Source organism: Triticum dicoccoides, chromosome 7B (genome assembly GCF_002162155.2).
Source record: "Triticum dicoccoides isolate Atlit2015 ecotype Zavitan chromosome 7B, WEW_v2.0, whole genome shotgun sequence".
Classification (NCBI taxonomy): domain Eukaryota; kingdom Viridiplantae; phylum Streptophyta; class Magnoliopsida; order Poales; family Poaceae; genus Triticum; species Triticum dicoccoides.
Genome location: NC_041393.1, coordinates 777,085,096 through 777,091,843, shown reverse-complemented (window position 1 = coordinate 777,091,843; position 6,748 = coordinate 777,085,096).

Sequence of the window (6,748 nt, the reverse complement as noted above, 5' to 3'; positions counted from 1 at the left end):
GTTCTGGTTATTCTAATGGATCTTCTTGAAGAAGTTAATCCCTTTCGTTGATGCCTCCAATTATTTATTCCAAAGCATCATGAGGAAGTTGTCGTCCTTTCTTCAGGGAGCTCCATCGTACTTACGAATAGGTAAGGGGCAGCTCTACAATGATAGGATGTTATAAGGGAAATTCATCTGGGGGTATCCCAAGAATGAACATATGAGTATCTCTCGAGTTGAACAAATGACACACATCGGGAGCAAAGTAAGACGGTGTAATAAGAAGTTTCAAGCGGATAGGCAATCATTCATTGCCTGAAGCAGAGTGTGAAAGGGGTTCAGAGCAACGGGAATAAGTATTGTGTCCGATACCAGAATAGATCAACAGGCAAGTGGCCCGTGAATTACATACAAAGTCAAGCACGAGGAATAACTTTGACATCAGGTTGTACAGGAGAGTCAGGTTTCGATCCTGTGAAACTGTGGGTTATGGGCCCACCATGTGGTTTTTTTTTTATATATATAATAGGAGCAGTGACATCTTGCACGGTCATGATAGCAAGGCATGTCAGGGAGTACCATGTCAGCTATGTTGGCAACAACGTTGGTACCAAGGGCGAGGGACGAAGAGAACCATTTTCCTGCTCGTTGAAACGAGGCGGACCAATAGGCAAGGTTCCCGTCCATCGGTGGTTACCGGAATGTCATCAACAATAGTAACAAGGTCTTACCGACAGAGTTGTACATCGAGGTGTTTGCACAAGCAGTGGATTATTACTGCTTATATCATATAGATCATAGAAAAGGTTTAAACAAACCAATGGAAGGAAAATATGATCATCAGATTAAACAGAACAATGGAAAGGAAAATATGTTTAAACACATATTTCGAGGGTATATCCTTCCCAAGGACAAGCAGAGCAAGGTATCCATGACAGGATATAAAGTAGAAAACCATTTAGGTAAGGGGGGAGGAATCTCATGATATAACTCATACAACGGTGTTAGGATAATTGATAATTAAAATATAGCATCGTGCTTCAAACGTGCCTGTTGAAAATCGGAGTACCATTGACATGCTTCGAGATAGCAGTGACATGGTCTTCAGGTGAAGATCAGACTTTGGAAACACGAAGGATCCATCAAGAATAACTTGTAGAATAAGTCTTACAATTTCCTCATGGATGAATGGATAACCTTGCTGAAAAGGAATCTATAATGATAGGTCCTCCAGCCGGGGGGGGGGGTGCTAGGCATGACATCATGTTACCGGGTCATCAAAGGATCAACATCATAACTCTTGGAAAGTTGTCCCATCCATCATATCTGACCGAGATTCATATCCAATTGGTGTCATGATGCCTCAGACTCAGGATGTCCGAGAAGAAAAGACGCAACACAAATCGTTGAAATGGCATTGCAAGACTCTCGGGAAATGAACTATGGGAGCGGGTTCCTGAAACAATAGTTCATCATTAAACCAAGGAGAGGTGAGGAGGTGTCTGGTGAACTCAACGGCAATTCGCCAAGATTCCCCAAAAGATGGATTTCCACCATTAAGTGAACAAGGAGATAACATTTGCCAGATCAAATGATATAAGGAAGTATGCTCGAGGAAAACATACACAATTAAACATTGGTTGAAATGTGCGCCCGAAATATGGATTGGGTTGCACGACCAATGTCAGAATGGTGATTCAATTAGCGAAGGACTTAGAATGAACTATCGCCCATTCACTTCAAAGCAATAGGGTTGCTAGAAGTTTTGAATTCACACGTCATAGCTCCATTGTCGGTATTCCGATTGAAAACAATACGGGGACCAAGGAATGAACGAAGATGGCAAGAAGTATTATGATATCAAGAATTATTAAGAGGTGGTGAAATTCTCACCACATTCTTGACAAAAAGAGATGGTAATACTTCCGAGGTAAGGAAGATCAATTGCTGGACAGCAAGGAACTCAAGGTATAACACCAAACATGAACAAGTTTGTGTTGGTGGGAAGGCAATAAAGTGGTCGATGATAATACAATTCATCGAGGCAAGGATGGTATTTCTCATCATGAATTTGATTGTTATTCTGGAATAGCTCAGAAAGTTGATAATGATCACGACACATTTGTCGAGAGATTACCTGAAGATGTAATCGATCCGCGATCACATCAAGTCAAAAGAATGATCAAGCAAGAGGTTATTGGAACCATGGGTACGACACAAACTCGGAACCAAGCTTGTTGTCTGAGGTGGAATGATAAGACAAGGAAATCAACGTAAGCTTAGCTCAGCGTCGAAAATTGGTGCTCCGAGAATAAGGACCAGGTAGCACCGTTAGAATCGTCACGACAATGATATAGCCAAACAGGCTAGGAATGGCGTGATCGGGTACAAACTCGTACTTATAGAAGCTTACTGAAGAGTTGTTGAACCATAGAGCGGACTCGGTTCAGTTATCGGTGTCTTTGAGTGTTCAACAACTCCGAGCCCATGAAAAATTTGTAATCGGTGAGTATGTAGTACTTGATGAAGAACTCATAAGAAATTATGCAGTTCCAAGATAATCTCGAGATACCAGGTGGTAATACTCGACGACATATCAAACTAGAAGTTGAACTGGGGTATTGCTCTGTAGAAGACAAGTGCTTAAACTTGCATAGGACATGATATTTAAAGGAGATCATGGTCAGAACCACGATTGCAAAAAGGCCAGATCTCAGATATAAGATGAACTTATACGAAGGGAATAATTGATTTTAAAAGAAGCTTCGACGAGAAGATGTACATCGTGTCCATGGGCATGAACGCAAAGTTCAAGGTCGACTCCCACTTCTCCGATGCACAACCTTTCATTCACTTCTCGCGCTCAATGAAGTTGTAGTTTTGAAATTTTATCTGGCAAAATACCAGAAGAGTACGACTCGTGAAAACTTTCGAGTTCTCACCCATTAAGGAAGGCATAGGTTCAACCCATCGGGGCATCTTATAATCATATACCAGAATCTTTAGAAGTAATTAACTCAAGCTCGAAGACAGAGCATGGTTAAGAAAGCAGAGGATACAATTTATCAAAGGCATTATGTATCAGAGGAAAGGCTCACAAGGTTATTGAATATGAAGGGCGTTGTCAGATAAAATCCAACAAAGGATCTGGTGGTCCACAAGGGATCTGACGTGAGCATCGGTACTCAACCAGAGGAAGAAGAATGCACGGGCATCATATTATAGAACATCGGAATGATTCGATGCTTAGATAATAAAGGAATTTCGATTTCCAAAACAAAGGATCAGAAGCAATGCTCTGAGTAGGGATGGATAAGTTGAATATACCAGAGGCACAATTGACGACAAATAGTTTGGTCGAGAACCAGCTCATGTTCAAAAATGATGTCTGAGCCGGAAGGATAATTTAGAAGGGTTGATAGATGATTGTGTGCATTCGCACACATGCTGAATCAATAGGATCAAAATGACGATGCCTAAGGATACTAACGAATATTGCCAATGGAAAGCATCCATAATGCAAGCAGACAAGTTTTGCAGAGCAATAAGCTATTAAGGATTTTTGGAGGATCAAATAGTATTTCGAAGACCATTGTGAAACACATGAACAACTGGGGGATGAGCGGATACTCGATAAGTGCGAGAATTATCCATAGGGGTATTCAGGTGACAAGGAACAGCAAGGCGATAAGCTCAAAGGATTATCGAGACAACGACGAGTGTTTCGAGGTATCTGGTAATAACAAGACCAACTGGGGATGAATGTAAGAATAACAACTGCAAGTAGTTATCCATAAGGGTTGACGGTGGAAGGGGAATTGCAAATGCGATGAACATAAGTTCTCGGGTTAACAACGGAGAGTATCTTCAGGGTCTTCACGTGCCGCTGATGATCATCATTAATAAGGGGCTCTCCGGGTGAAAGTGATAACGAGATCCTAATGTTAGATTTAGCAAAAATCATTTAACCCGAATAGAAGAGAAATAAGAGTCCCAGAGTATAGGTCGAGGAATAAAAGATCCTAATACCACCCAATGGCGACGTGGGCCCGTAAGGCACACAACCAAGTTAGTAAAAGTTTTGCAATGGCTAGACTCAACTTCGGCCAAGGAGTTGGAAAGGGGATTCCTACAGGCAGTCGGCTCTGATACCAACTTGTGACGCCCCCGATTCAATCGTACACTAATCATGCACGCAAACGTGTACGATCAAGATCAGGGACTCACGGGAAGATATCACAACACAACTCTAAAACATAAATAAGTCATACAAGCATCATAATACAAGCCAGGGGCCTCGAGGGCTCGAATACAAGTGCTCGATCATAGACGAGTCAGCGGAAGCAACAATATCTGAGTACAGACATAAGTTAAACAAGTTTGCCTTAAGAAGGGTAGCACAAACTGGGATACAGATCGAAAGAGGCGCAGGCCTCCTGCCTGGGATCCTCCTAAACTACTCCAGGTCATCCTCAGCGGGCAGCACGTAGTAGTAGGCACCTCCAGTGTAGTAGGGGTCGTCGTCGATGGTGGCGTCTGGCTCCTGGACTCCAGCATCTGGTTGCGACAACCAGAAAGAAAGGAAAGGGGAAAAAGGGGGGAGAAAGCAACCGTGAGTACTCATCCAAAGTACTCGCAAGCAAGGAACTACACTACATATGCATGGGTATATGTGTAAGGAGGCCATATCAGTGGACTGAACTGCAGAATGCCAGAATAAGAGGGGGATAGCTAATCCTGTCGAAGACTACGCTTCTCGCAGCCACCGTCTTGCATCAAGTAGAAGAGAGTAGATTGAAGTCCTCCAAGTAGCATCTCCAAGTAGCATCTCATAGCATAATCCTACCCGGCGATCCCCTCCTCATATCCTGAGGGAGAGCGACCACCGGTTGTATCTGGCACTTGGAAGGGTGTGTTTTATTAAGTATCCGGTTCTAGTTGTCATAAGGTCAAGGTACAACTCCAAGTCGTCCTGTTACCGAAGATCACGGCTATTCGAATAGATTAACTTCCCTGCAGGGGTGCACCACATTCCCCAACACGCTCGATCCCATTTGGCCGGACACACTTTCCTGGGTCATGCCCGGCCTCGGAAGATCAACACGTCGCAGCCCCACCTAGGCTCAACAGAGAGGCCAGCACGCCGGTCTAAACCTAAGCGCACAGGGGTCTGGGCCCATCGCCCATAGCACACCTGCACGTTGCGTACGCGGCCGAAAGCAGAACTAGCCCCCTTAATACAAGAGCAGGCTTACGTTCCAATCCGGCGCGCGCCGCTCCGTCGCTGACGTCTGAAGGGCTTCGGCTGATACCACGACGTCGGGATACCCATAACTACTCCCGCGTAGATGGTTAGTGCGTATAGGCTCGTAGCCAACTCAGATCAAATACCAAGATCTCGTTAAGCGTGTTAAGTATCCGCGAACGCCGAACAGGGCCAGGCCCACCTGTCTCCTAGGTGGTCTCAACCTGCCCTGCCGCTCCGCCACAAAGTAACAGTCGGGGGCCGTCGGGAACCCAGGCCCACCTCTACCGGGATGGAGCCACCTGCCCCTTCAGCCCCCGTCTCCGAACAGTATCACAGGTAATGTAACTGTGTAAAGTATATAGTATATGCCCGTGATCACCTCCCGAAGTGATCACGGCCCAGTAGTATAGCATGGCAGACGGACAAGAGTGTAGGGCCAATGATGATAAACTAGCACCCTATACTAAGCATTTAGGATTGCAGGTAAGGTATCAACAGATGTAGCGACAATGTCAGGCTATGCATCAGAATAGGATTAACGAAAGCAGTAACATGCTACACTACTCTAATGCAAGCAGTATAGAGGAGAATAGGCGATATCTGGTGATCAAAGGGGGGGCTTGCCTGGTTGCTCTGGCAAGAGAGAGAGGGGTCGTCGGTGATGTAGTCGACCACAGGGGCATCAGCATCGTCACGGGGTCTACCGGAGAGAAGAGGGGGGAGAAACAGTAAATACATAGCAATCAAGTGCATAACAGGACAACAAGCAGATCTAGACGTGTTCTAACGCGCTAGTAGGTGATACCGACGAAGGGGGAAAGCATCCGGGAAAGTATTCCCGGTGTTTCGTGTTTTCGGACAGATGAACCGGAGGGGAAAAGTTGCGAGTTCGATAGGTTAGGGGTGTGTGGTGGACGAACGGGCTACGTATCCGGGTTCGTCTCGTCGTTCTGAGCAACTTTCATGTTGAAAATATTTTAATCCGAGTTACGATTTAAAAGATATGATTTTCTAAAGATTTTATTAATTTCTGGAATTTATTTAATTATTTAATAAATTCGGAAAATGGATTTATGACGTCAGCATGACGTCATGCTGACATCAGCAGTCAACAGGGGTTGACTGGGTCAAACTGACGCGTGGGTCCAATGGGACCCACCTGTCATACTCTGTTAGGTTAATTAGGATTTAGTTAAACTAATTACTGTTTAATTAAGCTAACAGGTTAATTAGATTAGTTAATTAATTAAGGTTAATTAACTTTATTTTTATTTTAATTATTGTTTTATTTATTTTTATATACTTTTTTTTAACGTCCTGGGGTGGGACCCCCATGTCATTGGCCCCAGGGGGCCGATGCGGGCACGGGCGCGTGGGTGCCTGATACGGCACCCGCCTAGGCCAACCGCGGTGGCGGGACTGGCGGGGCACGGTGGGGTGCCGGCGACGCAGGGAGGCAGGGGGCGTGCGCTCGTGGAGCCGGGCAAGGACGGCGACGAGCGGGCACGATGGAGGCGG